The sequence below is a fragment of the Rhinatrema bivittatum genome, chromosome 17 (genome assembly GCF_901001135.1).
Source record: "Rhinatrema bivittatum chromosome 17, aRhiBiv1.1, whole genome shotgun sequence".
NCBI classification, from domain to species: Eukaryota; Metazoa; Chordata; class Amphibia; order Gymnophiona; family Rhinatrematidae; genus Rhinatrema; species Rhinatrema bivittatum.
In genome coordinates this window covers 31,540,817-31,557,716 of record NC_042631.1, presented here as the reverse complement: position 1 = coordinate 31,557,716, position 16,900 = coordinate 31,540,817, and the positions used below count along the sequence as shown (strand labels likewise).

The 16,900-nt window shown below is 44.1% G+C and overlaps 1 protein-coding gene across 6 annotated transcripts in view; it reads left to right on the top strand.

Moving 5' to 3' along the window:
* Nucleotides 1-16,900, top strand: part of LOC115079185 (alpha-(1,3)-fucosyltransferase 6-like) — a 96,617-nt gene that overhangs the window by 26,218 nt on the left and 53,499 nt on the right. Inside the window, exon 2 of one of the 6 annotated variants that reach the window (XR_003853218.1) lies at nt 13,161-13,581. The exons of the other annotated variants lie outside the window; for them this stretch is intronic. The gene's annotated coding sequence lies outside the window, so the exon portion shown is untranslated. The remainder of the gene's footprint in view (nt 1-13,160; nt 13,582-16,900) is intronic. 6 annotated transcript variants of the gene reach the window in all.

Sequence of the window (16,900 nt, the reverse complement as noted above, 5' to 3'; positions counted from 1 at the left end):
TTCAGGCCTTATCCCCCTCATCTGTGCAGGCTGCCTAGAGGGGGAAAGGGGCTGGAACCGAATATCCCCGTTACCCCTTCTCTCTTCAGTCTGAAAAGGAGTGCCGGAGCTGCATTCTAGGCCATTCCCCCACAAATTAAGCCCTGTGACCGGCCACCGAAAGGGCTCTCTCACGAGCCTTGGACAAGTTTTGGAGAGAGAATGTCTAATAGCCCCAGGCCGATTGATCAACGTGTGCACGAAGGTCGACAAATTTTTAAGGTCGAACTAATGCACAGAGGTGCTTGTTTATTTACTGCCTTCCTTATATATAATAGTAACAACTTTGAATTTTATCTTCCATACTATTGGAAGCCAATATAAAGATTCTAATACCTGTGTTATATGATCGCGAAGACATGCACACGGGCAGATGCGTTTTGTATAAACTGCAAGATAATGTTAGAGATCCCAATGTAAACTGAATTACTGTAGTCTAGGCCTGAAAAAAAAAATGATGACGGCAAGACAGTACGGAAATCCGTAAATGGAAAATGCAGTTTATAACAGGAAGTTTTCACCCTTTTCACCTGTCAGTAGAATAACAGATTGGTTTTATAAATTATGCCTAGATTCTTCAACTGATAGATAATCTGAATTGCATTGCTTTCAAGTAAAATTTCTATCAGAAAATTAGCTTTAGGGAATCTACTAAGAATGGTGGCTTCGGTCTTGCTGATTTCTAATGTCAGTCTGCTTAACAGCATCCAACTTCATCCAGACAGTGTATCACTAACTAGAGTGTGTATGGTCAGGTTTCTTTTTGGGGACAAATAGTTGAATGGTGCCAGCATATGTACAGTATCAAACTCCATATAGGAGCTAAATAGAAAAAGTCCATCCAAGGATTGGGAAATAGTGTAAAGTGTAGGAAGTGCGTAATTGAGATGTGTGGTGATAGTAGAGAGGACATGCTGAGCTCAGGTGTAGCAGAGAGAGAGTGGATTGACTATTCAGAGAGAGAGAGAGGGGGACAGAGCTGACGAGCACAGGGAAAGAGAGGAGTGGAGCTCAATTCCCATACAGTGAGAGAGGAGGAGCTGGAGAATAATGTTTAGTGAGGAATGGTATTTGTTTTTACATTCCATACAGAGTCCGGCTTGTTGCGGTTTCAAGTTCAGTTTTTGTCTGCATGTTTCTATTTATATTTTATAATCTCTTCATTTTGTATTTGGTGAGGGTCTGTCTGTGTTTTAATGTGTGACTGAGGTGAGGTATTCTGCTAGCGTGTAGCAATGCTTCCTCCAAGGAGTGACTAGGTGTGTGCAAATTTTTTTTTCATGTGAGCAACAATTTTTTAAACCAACAATTTTTAAGTGCCAACATTAGTGTTCCATTTCTGTATATATCACAAAGAGCAATGTATGTGTGCAATCATGTAAAACCTGTGAGCAATGCTCTAAAATGTATGAGCAATTGCTCACGCGCTCAGCTTAAATGAAACATAAGAACATAAGAAATGCCATACTGGGTCAGACCAAGGGTCCATCAAGCCCAGCAGCCTGTTTCCAACAGTGGCCAATCCAAGTCACAAGTACCTGGCAAGTACCCAAACATTAGATAGATCACAAGCAACTATTGCTTATTAATTACCGTCATAGCAGTTTATGGATTTATCCTCTAGGAACTTATACAAACCTTTTTTAAACCACTTACACTAACTGCTGTAACCACATCCTCTGGCAATGAATTCCAGATCTTAACTATGCGCTGAGTGAAAAAGAAATGTCTGATTTGTTTTAAATGAGCAACTTGCTAACTTCATGGAATGCCCCCTAGTCCTTATATTATCTGAGAGAGTAAATAACCGATTTACATTAACTTGTTCAAGTCCTTTCATGATTTTGTAGATGTGTAGTTTCTGTGCAGGGATCTATAACATCTTGGCTCGTTCTGTTTTCCTAAAAGCAGATGTATTGGTGATTTAGGGTCTGATGTAATATTTTCAGTGCTGCCTTTTCATAGGTTGGGTTATTACTGTTTGAGTGCTGGTAGTTAGTGTTCTTTTCATATGGGAGGTTTACTATATTGCAAGTCAAGTTACTCAAAGCTTTCTGAAGGATGAGCCCACACCCAACACCCACTACATTAAACTGTAATACCATATAGCTGCTGGTGGCTTTTTTGCAGAGTTTTCTGGTTGGTGCCATAGTAGTGCATGTAAATAATATGCATGTTTTATGTGATATTTTTACCTTAGAAGACTGTTCTTTGAAGGTTCTTTTTCATGTAAAATCTATTGTAAATTACCCTTGCACCAGCCCTGGCTGCACTGGCTCCACAAGAGAAAACTGGATTCCCATCTGTAGCTGTTTTAGTGGCTTTCCCTTGTCTCGTATGGTCAACACACCTGCATGCTCTCCGAAAACTTAATATAAATCACACCACAAATCAGAGGTCCTGAAGTCAATCTCTACATTTAATTATCATTTATTAACAAACTATTTCTTATAAATACATTCAATATGGCTGTTCTTTGTGTTACCTACTCGGACCCTTACCTGAACACTCTAAAAACACACTCATGTGTCTCGGCTAGGGCTTACGTTTTTCTTTTTATAAGCCCAAGGAAAAGTATGAATCACTTCTGGTCCCCTATCCCCTGGAGTAGGTAGGCAGTCAAGCCTGGGGACCATAAAAGCAGGAAACTGTGTAGCATGCGGTTAACAGGAATGCACTGGAGTGGTGGGAGGATGGCGGAGAAGTGGAGGCAAGCTACAGGCACAGGAAGAGAGAGAGTGAGCCAGGAGGAAGTACCTGTGCGGTGTTGGGGAGGCTTCTGTCTGAGGTGACGAGCTACAGGCACAGGAAGGGAGGGGGTAAGCCAGGAGGAAGTGCCTATGCAGTATTGGGGAGGCTTCTGTCTGAGGTGACTGGACTGAGCTCTGAGAGAAGCAGCTGTGGAACCAGCAAGCCTCAGAGTGGAATTGGAAAAGGAGGAGGCTGCTGCAGAATGAGGAAGGGCTGGCAGCAAGCAAGAACTTTAAACTATGATGCAATAGTGCTGGAGTGGGAGCACACACTGTAGGGTACATTTAAAAAAAAAGAGGGAGCGCGTACTTTTGTTTGCGCACCAGGCGCAAACAAAAGTACAGCAGATTTTAATAGATTCGTGCGTAGCCGCGCGTATCTTTTAAAATCCAGGGTCGGCGTGCGCAAGGGGATTCACATCTGTGTACCTTGCGCGCGCTGAGCCCTGCACGCGCTGCCCGTTCCCTCCAAGGCCGCTCAGAAATCAGAGCGGCCTCGGAGGGAACTTTCCTTCTGCCTCCCCCCACCTTCCCCTACCTAACCCACCCCCCCAGCCCTATCTAAACCCCCCTACCTTTATCGCACAAGTTATGCCTGCCCAAAGCAGGCATAACTTGCACGCGCTGATGGCCCGCTGGCACGCCATCACCTGACCAGGTGGCTGGTCCGGAGGCCTTGGCCACGCCCCCGGAACACTCCCGGGCCGGCACCACACCCCCAGGAATGCCTCCTGGAACGCCCCAAACATCGCGCCGCCCCGACACGCCCCCCTAGCAAAGCCCCGGGACTTATGCACATCCCGGGGCTTGCGCGCACCGCTGAGCCTATGTAAAATAGGCTCGGCGCGCGCAGGGTTTTTTTTTAAGGGTTACGTGTGTAACCCTTTTAAAATCCGCCCCTGTGTGAGCACATAAGCAGCAGCACAGCAATAGCGTGTTAGAGAGAGTGTGTGTCTGTGTCACACAGAGAGCAACACATACCTATACATACACTTTGTGTCAGAGGGAGAGTGCGTGTGTGGGTGTCTCTCTGACACACACACAGACACTTACATACACACACACTCTCACTCTTAGTGTGTGGGTTTATCTGTGTGTCTGTGAGAATGTGTCTGAGAAAGAGTGTGTGTGTCAGTGTATATAAAGTTTCTGCAATCTATAAATCTGTTTGTGTGACTGAGCATGTATATATGTTTGACACTGGCTGGCAGTGTAGTTGTCTCAATACTAGTTCAAAAACTGCTTGGTTGGCCAGAGTAGGATATTTGTGTGTGTGTATGTTAACCAGGATCGGTGCAAGGGTAGTGGGTGCCCTACGTGACTTCTCCTTGTGCCAGCCCTTCCCCTCATTCAAGCCGCCCCATATCCACCCCGTTCACGCTACCCCCGCCAGTCTCGGGCCTACCTCGTTCGCGCCACCCGCTGTATGCTTCTCAGGGTTGCGAGCAGCACACGTTGCTTGCAGACCACTGAATCTTTATGTGTTGTCCCCTCCAAAACAAAATTCTAATACAGAGGGTTTTTTTATATTCCGCTTTTCTGCACTTCAAAGTGTACATCAAAGCAGATTACATTGAGGCACTATATTTCCCTATCCCCACAGGGTTTACAATCTAATTTTGTACTTGAGGCAACAGAGGGTAAAGTGACTTGCCTGGGTCCAAGTCATAGCTTGCTGCTCTAACCACTAGGCTACTCCTCCACTCCCACTCCTCCAAAATCTGTTATTGACTCCACAATCATTTGGGTTTAGAGGACATCCACAATGAATATGCATGAGATATATATTTGCAATTGTCTTATGCATATTCAATGTAGATATCCCAAATCTTTACTCCTCTGCCGTGAGTGGAGCCACTCGTGGCACCACCTGGCTGCTCTTTGGTGCCCCCCAAGGGTCGGCGTCATAGACGACCACCTAAGTTTGCCTAATGGACGCACTGGCCCTGATGTTAACTGATTTGAATGGATGGAATGGGGTCTACAGCTTTGTTTACTCATTTCTGGTCTAGTGCGTGCTCTATTTCTTAGTTATTTAGAAAAAATATGTAATTTATTATGGAGATATTTAGGCTTAATTCTGCCAGGTTCCAGAGTCAATTTGGCATGCTTTAGAGAGCTGTTGAGATACGTGCTGCAGAGAAAATGTACGAGGACTGATATTTTCCTGGAATCCAACCCTGGGTCTGCCTACGTACCTTGTATAGCGTTCACTCATCTACAGAACATTCAATGTATGCTAGGGGGATCATGAAACCCAGGTTTTGAGGAGTAGTTTTTATCACCTATGGGAGAGAAGGCAAAGAATATACATGTTAGGCAAAGGAGGAATGCATTGTTGCCAGCCATTGGTGAGGCTTGAGGGTTTTTCCTTCTGCAGAGCTGCAAGACGTGTGTGTGATGCTTTGAAAGTTATCAAAATAATGATGCCACAACTACTGGCTTCTGAATGTTGCTTGGTAAAATGTGGTTCCTAAGGTTTCAGTGGATGTCTCTTATCTGTCGGGTTCCTCCTTCAGATCCAAGAGCTTTGCTACCAGATTTACTGTAAGTTACTGCAGATGAGGAAGTGCCCTAAGGTTCCTGAGACTTGTTCTCAGTGATTTAAATCTACATATTGATTCTGAACCACAGGAACAGAATTAGCTTTTCTGATGATACTGTGTTATTTAGAGTTAAATCAATTGATTAGGGAGTCAACTGGTTTGACAGGGAACACTCAATCTTATTTTTCGTTCTGGTACCAAAAAAGTCAACAGTGAAAATCAGGGAGTTAAAGATTAGTCTAATTTAAATGTCACATCATTTTCTGATTACCTTTAATTTAAAGTTGTTTGTTCACAGAAAAAAATAAGTTCAAGGCTATTACTAAAATCCTGTCCACAATTAAACTGACTTCTGAGATTTGATCTTTGCCGTGGGAGAATTTGAGGATTACTATCAAACAACTACACGTGGCGGCATATACACTCATACATGACCGCAAATAGCTCTACGCTAGTATTTTACAACCCAAGCACATCATAAGAACATAAGAACAAAAGAACATAAGAAATTGCTATGCTGGGTCAGACCAAGGGTCCATCAAGCCCAGCATCCTGTTTCCAACAGAGGCCAAACCAGGCCACAAGAACCTGGCAATTAACCAAACACTAAGAAGATCCCATGCTACTGATGCAATTAATAGCAGTGGCTATTCCCTAAGTAAAATTGATTAATAGTCATTAATGGACTTCTCCTCCAAGAACTTATCCAAACCTTTTTTGAAACCAGCTACACTAACTGCACTAACCACATCCTCTGGCAACAAATTCCAGAGCTTTATTGTGCGTTGAGTGAAAAAGAATTTTCTCCGATTAGTCTTAAATGTGCTACTTGCTAACTTCATGGAATGCCCCCTAGTCCTTCTATTATTCGAAAGTGAAAATAATCGAGTCACATCTACTTGTTCAAGACCTCTCATGATCTTAAAGACCTCATCAGATATTTGCATATTATAAAATATGCATATGCCACCCCCAAAATATTTGCATGTATGCATGCTTACGGGTAACCATGCAGTATATTGAAAGCGAGCATTTCAATGCATTGTAGGTGCGCATCTTTCCTCTCCATTTAAAAAAAAAAAAAATGCATACGTATATTTTATGCTTGAAAATAAAATAGGACTTGCATAAATTGGGTTTTATACATGTAAGTCGATACACTTTAAAATATGCATGCGTAATTGAAATTGCCAGTTTTACCAGTTACTCCACCCGGTCGCCCAGTCCTTCTTCAGGTCATCAAGACCCTCCTGGTTCTTTAGACTGAACTCTCACCCAGATCTCCTACTTGGTCAATAGTACCCCATAAACACATTTAATATCCCTTATGCAAGATAATTAACAGGTATAAAGTTACACATGTAATTTGGCAAATCTATGCGTGTTTCTCTTAAAATAGCCACTTATGCATGTAAATGTTGGCCCCGCTTCAGAATGCCCCTTTTCATGTGCGTATACGTGCACACAAAAACAAAAATATGCCTGTGCTTGATGTTTATAAAATAGCATACATGCGAGTAGGTGCTACTTACATGTGGAAATGCTAATTTTTACATTAACTGTTACAACGCTGCTTGCGGGCCGAGTGCTGCTGCCGTCTGCTTGCGGGCCGTCTGCTTGCGGGCCGCCGCGTCTGCTTGCGGGCCGAGTGCCGCCGCCGTCTGTTCCCCACAGCAGGCAGAGCTGCCACCATCGCTGCCACCTCCAAACACGGCCTGAGCACTGCTGCCTGTTCTTCGCGGCGGGCAGAGCTGCCGCCACTGCCATCTCTGGTGTGGCCAGAGCGCCGCTGCCGTCTGTTCCCCGTGGCTTGGTGGCTGCCACCACCCTCCTATCCCATGGCCCCCAGAGGCTGCCGCCGCCAAGTTTCTTCTTCGTGGCATGGAGCCTGGTTCTTCGTGGCATGGACGCCATCACTACTGTCCCCGGTCCTGGCCTCTCTCTAGGCGTGCGGCCGTGCCTCTCCTGAGTATTTAAAGGGCCCGGGAAAAGCCCCGCAGCCCCGCCTGATGATGTCATCTGGGTGTCTTCTCTTCAGGCCTATAAAAGGGCTCCTCGTCAGTCCCTTGTTGCCTTTGCAAGGAGCCAGTCCACTCCTGGATTCCTTGTCTGTTCCAGCTCTTCGTTCCAGGAGGCTCTGAGGTCCACCTTCACTTCTTCAAGGTCCTCTGTTCTTTGTGGGAGCTCCCTTGTCTTCGTCTGTGGTTCCTGGTCTCTCGTCGGATCCTGCGTCCTCGTCTGTCCTGTCTCCAGATGTTCCTGACTCCAGATGTTCCACGTTCCAGTCCTAATCCTGATGTCCTCATCTCCATGTCTTCGTCTTGCTTCCAGGTTCCTACCTGTTCACCTTTCCTGGCGTGCCACGTCATGGTCTGTGACCAGCCCATGGGGAGCTGTGTAGCAGCATGCTTCGTGGCACAAGGCCTATGTTCATGTCTGCAGCGCAAATCTCCGGAAGGTGCCTGTTTTTATTGCTGAGGTCTGTTCCTGAATCAAAGTTCTGAGTCTTGAATCCTGAATCTTGAATCCTGTTCCCGGTCTTCGGAGTACCTTGTACCTGTTGCTGTCCATGCCCAAGACTCAAGCCAGAACCTGTTCCGCTTCAGCATGGTCCACAGCCAGCCACAGGCAGCTGTGTAGGGCGCACCTCAGTGCAGGCCTCTCCTGAATCTTTGACATGTTTTTGGTTCCAAGTCTTCACTTCCTCGCCTGGAGTCTGCTTCGCTTCTGGCGTGGTCCGCAAACAGCCATGGGTGGCTGTGTAGGGCGTGCTGCAGTGCAGTACTCAACCTGTACTAGTGCCTATATCCTGAATCCTTGTCAGAGTCTTCCAAGCATCCTGAATCCTTGTCCGAGTCTTCCAAGTCTCCTGAAACTTCGACCTAGTCTCCAAATGCCTTCTCTCGACCAAGTGCCTCGTCTCATCCTAGTCTCCAAGTACCTACGTCTCATCCTTGTTTCAGTGCCATCCACTGTCCTCGACCTCTGTCCATCCTGTTGCACCTGCCGTTCCCAGGCAGCAGGTCCGAATGGGCTATCGAATGGCTGGAGGGCTACCCCAGAGACCAGCATTGCGTTGTTGGGTATCTTCTGGTGCGTTTGGGATCAGCAGAGGTCAGGGTTCCGAGACCGCCCATGCTTGGATGCGCTCTGCCTGCCTCGTCGCTTCTCCAGAGTTCACCCTCTGGGGCCGTGCTGTGGCCTAAGGGCACACCATCTCCCCAGAATCGGGACTGCTCCCTAGCGCTCCCGCAACAATAACTCTTTGAAAATTCATTTTTTTTGTGTCTAATTTTTAAATGGTTCAAGTGTAATTAATGACTGGAAGAGGAACAGTGTGCAAATCCACGGCTCTCGTGCTAGACTTTCAAAAGGGAAACTTTGATAAATTGAGAAAAATTGTTAGAAAAAAACTGAAAGGAGAAGCTACAAGAGTAAAAAATGTCCAAGAGGCGTGGTCATTGTTAAAAAAATACCATTCTAGAAGCATAGTCCAGATGTATTCCACACATTAAGAAAGGTGGAAAGAAGGCAAAACGATTACTGGCATGGTTAAAAGGGGAGGTGAAAGAAGCTATTTTAGCCAAAAGATCTTCATTCAAAAATTGGAAGAAGGATCCAACAGAAGAAAATAGGATAAAGCATAAACATTGGCAAGTTAAATGTAAGACAGTGATAAGACAAGCTAAAAGAGAATTTGAAAAGAAGTTGGCCGTAAAGGCAAAAACTCACAGTAAAAACTTTTTAAAATATATCCGAAGCAGAAAGCCTGTGAGGGAGTCAGTTGGACCATTAGATGATCGACGGGTTAAAGGGGCACTTAGAGAAGATAAGGCCATTGCGAAAAGATTAAATGATTTCTTTGCTTCGGTGTTTACTGAAGAGGATGTTGGGGAGGTACCCGTACTGGAGAAGGTTTTCATGGGTAATGATTCAGATGGACTGAATCAAATCACGGTGAACCTAGAAGATGTGGTAGACCTGATTGACAAACTGAAGAGTAGTAAATCACCCGGACCGGATGGTATACACCCCAGAGTTCTGAAGGAACTAAAAAATGAAATTTCAGACCTATTAGTAAAAATTTGTAACCTATCATTAAAATCATCCATTGTACCTGAAGACTGGAGGATAGCAAATGTAACCCCAATATTTAAAAAGGGCTCCAGGGGCGATCCGGGAAACTACAGACCAGTTAGCCTGACTTCAGTGCCAGGAAAAATAGTGGAAAGTGTTCTAAACATCAAAATCACAGAACATATAGAAAGACATGGTTTAATGGAACAAAGTCAGCATAGCTTTACCCAGGGCAAGTCTTGCCTCACAAATCTGCTTCACTTTTTTGAAGGAGTTAATAAACATGTGGATAAAGGTGAACTGGTAGATGTAGTATACTTGGATTTTCAGAAGGCGTTTGACAAAGTTCCTCATGAGAGGCTTCTAGGAAAAGAAAAAGGTCATGGGATAGGTGGCGATGTCCTTTCGTGGATTGCAAACTGGCTAAAAGACAGGAAACAGAGAGTAGGATTAAATGGACAATTTTCTCAGTGGAGTGCCTCAGGGATCTGTATTGGGACCCTTACTTTTCAATATATTTATAAATGATCTGGAAAGAAATATGATGAGTGAGATAATCAAATTTGCAGATGACACAAAATTGTTCAGAGTAGTTAAATCACAAGCAGATTGTGATAAATTGCAGGAAGACCTTGTGAGACTGGAAAATTGGGCATTCAAATGGCAGATGAAATTTAATGTGGATAAGTGCAAGGTGATGCATGTAGAGAAAGGTAGCCCATGCTATAGTTATACAATGTTGGGTTCCATATTAGGTGCTACAACCCAAGAAAGAGATCTAGGCGTCATAGTGGATAACACATTGAAATCTTCGGCTCAGTGTGCTGCGGCATTCAAAAAACAAACAGAATGTTGGGAATTATTAGAAAGGGAATGGTGAATAAAACAGAAAATGTCATAATGCTTCTGTATCGCTCCATGGTGAGACCGCACCTTGAATACTGTGTACAATTCTGGTCGCCGCATCTCAAAAAAGATATAATTGCGATGGAGAAGGTACAGAGAAGGGCTACCAAAATGATAAGGGGAATGGAACAGCTTCCCTATGAGGAAAGACTAAAGAGGTTAGGACTTTTCAGCTTGGAGAAGAGACGGCTGAGGGGGGATATCCTGTTGCTATTAATTGTTTTACTGTTTATTTTATACTGTTACATGTAAAGCCTGTTGCTAAATTAATGTTTCACTGTAAACCGAGGTGATGTATTGCTATACGTACCGCGGTATAGAAGAACCTATAAATAAATAAAATAAATAAATATGATAGAGGTGTTTAAAATCATGAGAGGTCTAGAACGGGTAGATGTGAATCGGCTATTTACTCTTTCGGATAATAAAAGACTAGGGGGCACTCCATGAAGTTAGAATGTGGCACTTTTAAAACTAATCGGAGGAAGTTCTTTTTTTACTCAACGCACAATTAAACTTTGGAATTTGTTGCCAGAGGATGTGGTTAGTGCAGTTAGTATAGCTATATTTAAAAAAGGATTGGATAAGTTCTTGGAGGAGAAGTCCTTTACCTGCTATTAAGTTCACTTAGAGAATAGCCACTGCCATTAGCAACGGTAACATGGAATAGACTTAGTTTTTGGGTACTTGCCAGGTTCTTATGGCCTGGATTGGCCACTGTTGGAGACAGGATGCTGGGCTTGATGGACCCTTGGTCTGACCCAGTATCGTAAAAAAAAAAAAAAAAAGACAGAATTATGACAGCAAAAGTTTACAAAGGCTGTTGATCAAAATAGCACCAATTAAAGTTCATTGTTTACCAAGGTGGGCTTCTCCCTAATATTCAAAAGAGCTGAGGAAGCTGAAACACCATGGTAGGAGGCTACGAGAGGCACTGGCAGAAATATCAAAATGATGATACCAAATTCCAGTGCACAGAACATCTTAAAACCTGTAAATTATTTGTTATTTTGACTGAAAGCTTATTTTTCTGCCTTCCTCCCTGGCTCTACAAATCATATAAAGCAGCTCTTGCAGCTAGTTAATAATTAATTGTTTTTACCATCTGTTCAATTGCATGATGATGTTAGCATAAAGTTGGATTGAAGTAAGTTTGCAGAACTGATGAATTTGATAGTTCAGGCACACCTTTCTCAGTCAATAGAATAGCTGATAATGATCAGGCAATTCTTTTCTAAACCTGTGTACTACTGAGTCATGATAAGATAGATAAGATCTTGAGAAACAGAATGTCTACAACTTGGCTTGCTTGATTCCGTGCTTCTCGGCATCGGAAAGAAACACAAGACCTTTTAAGCAAATAGTCCTCTCCTCACTTTCGGAATATTGCCAACTTGTTTTAAATCAACAGTGGTTTTCTTTCTCGGAAAGGTTATTTGGTAGGCTGTGGACGTGCAGCTACAAGATGTTCTGAAATTTAATGATGTTTTATTTCCTACTAATCTGGTTTCAGGCAAGATCATAGTAGAGGAATTACGGTTAGTAGCTTTGACAAATGAGCTAAGGAGAGGATTAGACAAGATGGTGGATTATGTGCTATGTCACAGCTGTATTCGACACAATCGACTGTGGGATACTACTTAGCCACTTCATAGACAGAAAGAACCTTGGGAAGCGTGATTTTGAAGTGGTTCACTTTCCTGTCTATCGGATAAATCATAGAGAGTAAACTTGGGCAACTGCCCATCTCATCCCTGGAAGTTTCAGAATGTGACTTCCCAAGGATCTATTTAATAGAACGGATCTTATATAACATTTATTTAAAATCATTTGGGGATCTGCTACATAAGAGGGGTAACTTTCAAAGCCTGTCATGCACATGAAATCTGGTTCTATGGGCATAAATGACTGCACTAAAATTGACCTGGGCTCACCATGTGTGACCTGATTTTGAGTGCACTTTTACGTGCACTAAGGAGAAGCATTCTGGGGGTGGAGCTGGGGGCAGAATCAGCACAGACATACAACTATTTTTGCTTTCACGAGGCCTGTGCATGAGCGTGCATGTGGAATTCACATCTTCCAAAGAGGACGTGTAACTTTACGCAGATGAATGTGTGCACATGCAAACTTGGCCAATTACCCATGTATTTCCAAAGCGACCATGCGCGCAAGCTTGCTTTGAAAACCCTCGGTAAAGTCTGCATGTACACCCAAACTTTACCACTGTGTGGGCTGTTTGAAAATTACTTGTAGAAGTCCTTTTGAAAATCCCCTTGGCTCGGGGTAACATAGAAATGGCCCTTTTGGAAAATTTGTGACCAATGCATGTGTAAATTAAACACACACACACATACATTGTGTGCATGTACTTTTATGCACATAGAGGAGAGACTGGACAGGGCTGAGACTTAAATGCATACTTTTAGATTTAAAAAATGCACGCACAGAAAAGCAGGTGTAATTGTGTGCGGATAGTTTTGCTGGGTTTATTTGAAAACTGGTAACTTGGGTGCATAACAAATTTATACGACCTGTCATATACACTGACAATGTATACTTTTGACTCACCCTTCATGCTAATAGACAAGTGGCATTGGATAACCTAAATTTTTGTTAATCCAAAGTATCAGAATGACTGAGCGCAAATAAGTTAAACTCAACCCGCAAAGAAGAGAGGTTTTATTGGAGAGGAAATCTACCTTTCCTCTGTTATTAACTTCCGCCATACTGAATGGGTGGCTGTTACCTATTAATGCACAGGTAATAAATTTGGATATAATAATTTATGCTTCACTATCTAGGGAGCCACAAACTGCAATTTTAACAATTTTTTTCCCAGGGTCTCGGTGGTGCCTGGCAGGGGCAGATTGGCCTATCGGGGGGACCTGGCATCTCCTGGTGGACTGGTCACACTGGTCACATGGTCTTCATCTCAACTTCTGCTGAAGGATTGCTGTGGAACAAGGTCTTTTGAGGGGCCGTGACATCCGATGTGGCCCGAGAGAGATGTTGGTGGGGCCATGACAGAGCCCAACCTATCATGACCCAAGGGAGATATCAGCAGGGCCACGATGGAACCCAATACGTCGCAGTGGGGCCGTGATGGAGCCCAACATGACGTGGCCCGAAAAAAGGCCTACAGGCTTGGTAACAGAACGCATCTGATGGTTGCAGGGCTGCTTCCTCCCACTTCCCCCTCTGGTATTAAATGAGCAGCGTGGACTCGGCCAAGGCACAGAAGAAAGGAGGACGCCTGACAGGTGTGTGTGTGTGTGTGTTTGTGCGTGTGCGTGTGTACATGAGCAGGGGCAGATCGGCCTATCAGGGCTTCTGGCATGTCCCGGTGGGTCAGTCAGCCCAACCATGTGGTTGGTGTTGGTCTCAGTGGCCCCATGCCCACGGGGCTGCTGTGCTCAACACCAACCTGCAGCATCTTTTGTTTCCTCTCAAGGCTGCCTTAGTGTTGTGTGCAGCGGCCACATGCTCTGTGGGTCGTGTTCTCCTCAGTCAGCACAAGACACCTTCCCCTCAATCCCCAGGTCCCAAGACCGAAGCTGCAGGCTGCTACCAGAGTCCAGGTCAGCGGGGCCGTAAAAACAGCTGTGGACCATCGGCAGAGCCAAAAAAAGAGCTGCTCAACAGAGAGAGGCCGGCAGGGCCAAAGATAGGAACTGCAGTCCAGTAGGGCTGAAAGAAAGGAGAAAGAGGCTGGTTGCATGGTGACAAAAAAAACTAAAGCATAGTTGTGAGAGAGAGGTGTGTGTTTGTGTGTGCATGTTTGAGTGAGAGGGAGCATGCTTCAGTCTCTCTGTGTGTAGGAGGGAGATACAAGGAAGTTGCTTCTGTCTGTCTGTGAGAGAGTGAGAGTGCTTCTGTCTGTGAGAGGGAGCGAGGTGCTTCTGTCTGTGAGAGGGAGCCTGCTTCTGTCTGAGAGAAGGAGCGTGCTTCTATCTGTGTGAGAGAAGGAGCATGCTTCTGTCTGTGTGAGAGATGGAGTGTGCTTGTGTATGAGAGAAGGAGCGTGTTTCTGTATGAGAGAAGGAGCAAGCTTCTGTCTGAGAGAAGGAGCGTGCTTCTGTCTGAGAGAAGGAGCGTGCTTCTGTCTGTGTGAGAGATGGAGCGTGCTTCTGTACGAGAGAAAGAGCGTGCTTCTGTCTGTGTGAGAGAGGAAGCGTGCTTCTGTGTGAGAGAAGGAGCGTGCTTCTTTCTGTGTGAGCGAAGGAGTGTGCTTCTGTGTGAGAGGGAGTGTGCTTCTGTATGAGAGGGAGTGTGCTTCTGTCTGTGTGAGAGAAGGAGCGTGCTTCTGTCTGGGTGAGAGATGGAGTGTGCCTCTGTCTGAGAGAAGGAGCATGCTTACTTCTGTCTGTGTGAGAGAGAGGGAGCATGTTTCTGTCTGTGTGAGAGAGGGAGCATGTTTCTGTCAGAGAAGGAGCGTGCTTCTGTCTGTGTGAGAGATGGAGTGTGTTTCTGTATGAGAAGGAATGTGCTTCTGTCTGTGTGAAAGAGGGAGCATCTTCTGTGAGAGAGGAAGGTGTTTTTGTCTGTGTGAGAAGGAGCGTGCTTCTGTATGAGAGAAGGAGCGTGCTTCTGTCTGTGTGAGAGAGGGAGTGTGCATCTGGATGAAAGAAAAAGCGTGCTTCTGTCTGAGTGAGAGATGGAGTGTGCTTCTGTTTGAGAGAAGGAGCATGCTTACTTCTGTCTGTGTGAGAGAGGGAGCATGCTTCTTTGAGAGAGGAAGGTGTTTCTGTGTGTGAGAAGGAGCGTGCTTCTGTCTGAGAGAAGGAACATGCTTCTGTCTGTGTGAGAGATGGCGTGTGCTTCTGTCTGAGAGAAGGAGCCTGCTTCTGTCTGTGTGAGAGAGGGAGTGTGCTTTTCTCTGTGTGTCTGTGAGAGAGGGAGGTGCTTCCGTCTGTGTGTGTGTGTGAGAGAGAGTGTGCTTCTGTCTGACTGTGTGTTTGCGAGATGGAGGAAGGAGAAAGTTTATGCATCCACCTCTCGTTTGCTAATCCATGACAAACTTAGTGTAACTAGAAATTGAACTTTCTAGGGTATGGAGAGCTCAAGATTTTTAATCCTTATTTTTAATTATTGGGTGTTATTTGATGTGTCTTCCAAGCACCAAAACCATTTCAAAACAGTAAATTTTAAAAAATGAAGTTTTTAAATATTGGATTTTATATTTGTTATCTGTTTTGAAATATTTGTTCATTTTTTAGTATAGTTTACTATTATACTTTATATTTCTTGGTTTTATTATTTGATGTTTTGTGAGGAATGGTAATGTTTCCGCTTTTCATATACAGTGTCTGGCTTGTTGTGGTTTCCTGTTCAGTTTTTGTCTGCACATTTCTATTTATATTTTATAGTTACTAGAAGCAGATGTATCCCAACTGTTGGATATTTATATCCTTAGTTATTTGATGTATCTGTTGTTTTGAAATATTTTATTGGTGTTTGGGAAATATTTTAAACATTTTCAAATTAGCTTTTATTTATTGGATGTTCTATCATCAGCTGTGTGGAAATATTTGTTCATTTCTTTTAGTATGATTTTACTATTATTTTATATTTCTTGATTTTTTTTTAATGTTTTATGAGGAATTGTAATGTTTCTCTTTATCCATTGTTGCACTGCATACTGAGTCTGGCTTGTTGTGGTTTTCAGTTCTATTCATACTTTATGGTCCCTTTATTCTGTATTTGGTGAGGGTCTGTCTGTTTTCTGCCTGTGTCAATTGTAGATGAGATATGCTGTTAGGGTGCAGTTTCTGTGTTGGGACCTATAGCAGTGTGGCTTGTTCTGTTTTTCCTAACAGGATGTGTATTGGTGTTTTAGGGTCTGCTGTAATAGTTGCAGTGTTATCTTTTCATAGGTTAGGGTTCTTACTATTTGAGTGTTGGCACTTAGTGCTGTTTTGGTATGGGTTTATTATGTTGTAACTGTAATGTATTTACTCATGGCTTTCTGAGTGCCAAGCCCAAGCCCATACTCTGTGCATGTTACAATAGTCCTAATGCTATATAAGTTCTAAGTGTCTTTTTATTTTTATTTTTTGCAAGATTTTCTGGTTGGCACCACAGCAGTGCATGTATTATAGTAAACATTTGGTAATATTTTTACTTCAGAAGACTCATGTAAAATCTTATTACAAATGCATAATTTTTAATTGGATATGTGAAGGGTGGGGCTGGGGCTGGGGCAAGGCTGTAAGGTTTTCCTAGGGTGCCTGATGCCCTGGCCCCACGTGAGAAAGCAGAATTCCATCTGGAGCTGTAGGCCAGGCTCTCCCTAATAGTGCTACATATAATCTTGGCCAGGGCTTAATTTTTCTTTTTCTTAATCCCTGGAGGAAGCCGGAAGTATGGATCATGTCTGGTACCCCTCCTCCTCCCCAGGAGCAGGTAGGCAGAGCAGGGACTATGGCAGTGTTTCCCCACCCAGTGTGCCTCCAGATCTGATATGGGGTGTCATGGAAATGTCACCAGTGCCTGATGCTCTGATCCAGGGCACCACCTGGGCTCTGCTCTCAGCACCTTGCAGCAACAAGCGATACCAGCGGTGGCTCTTAAACTGATGGG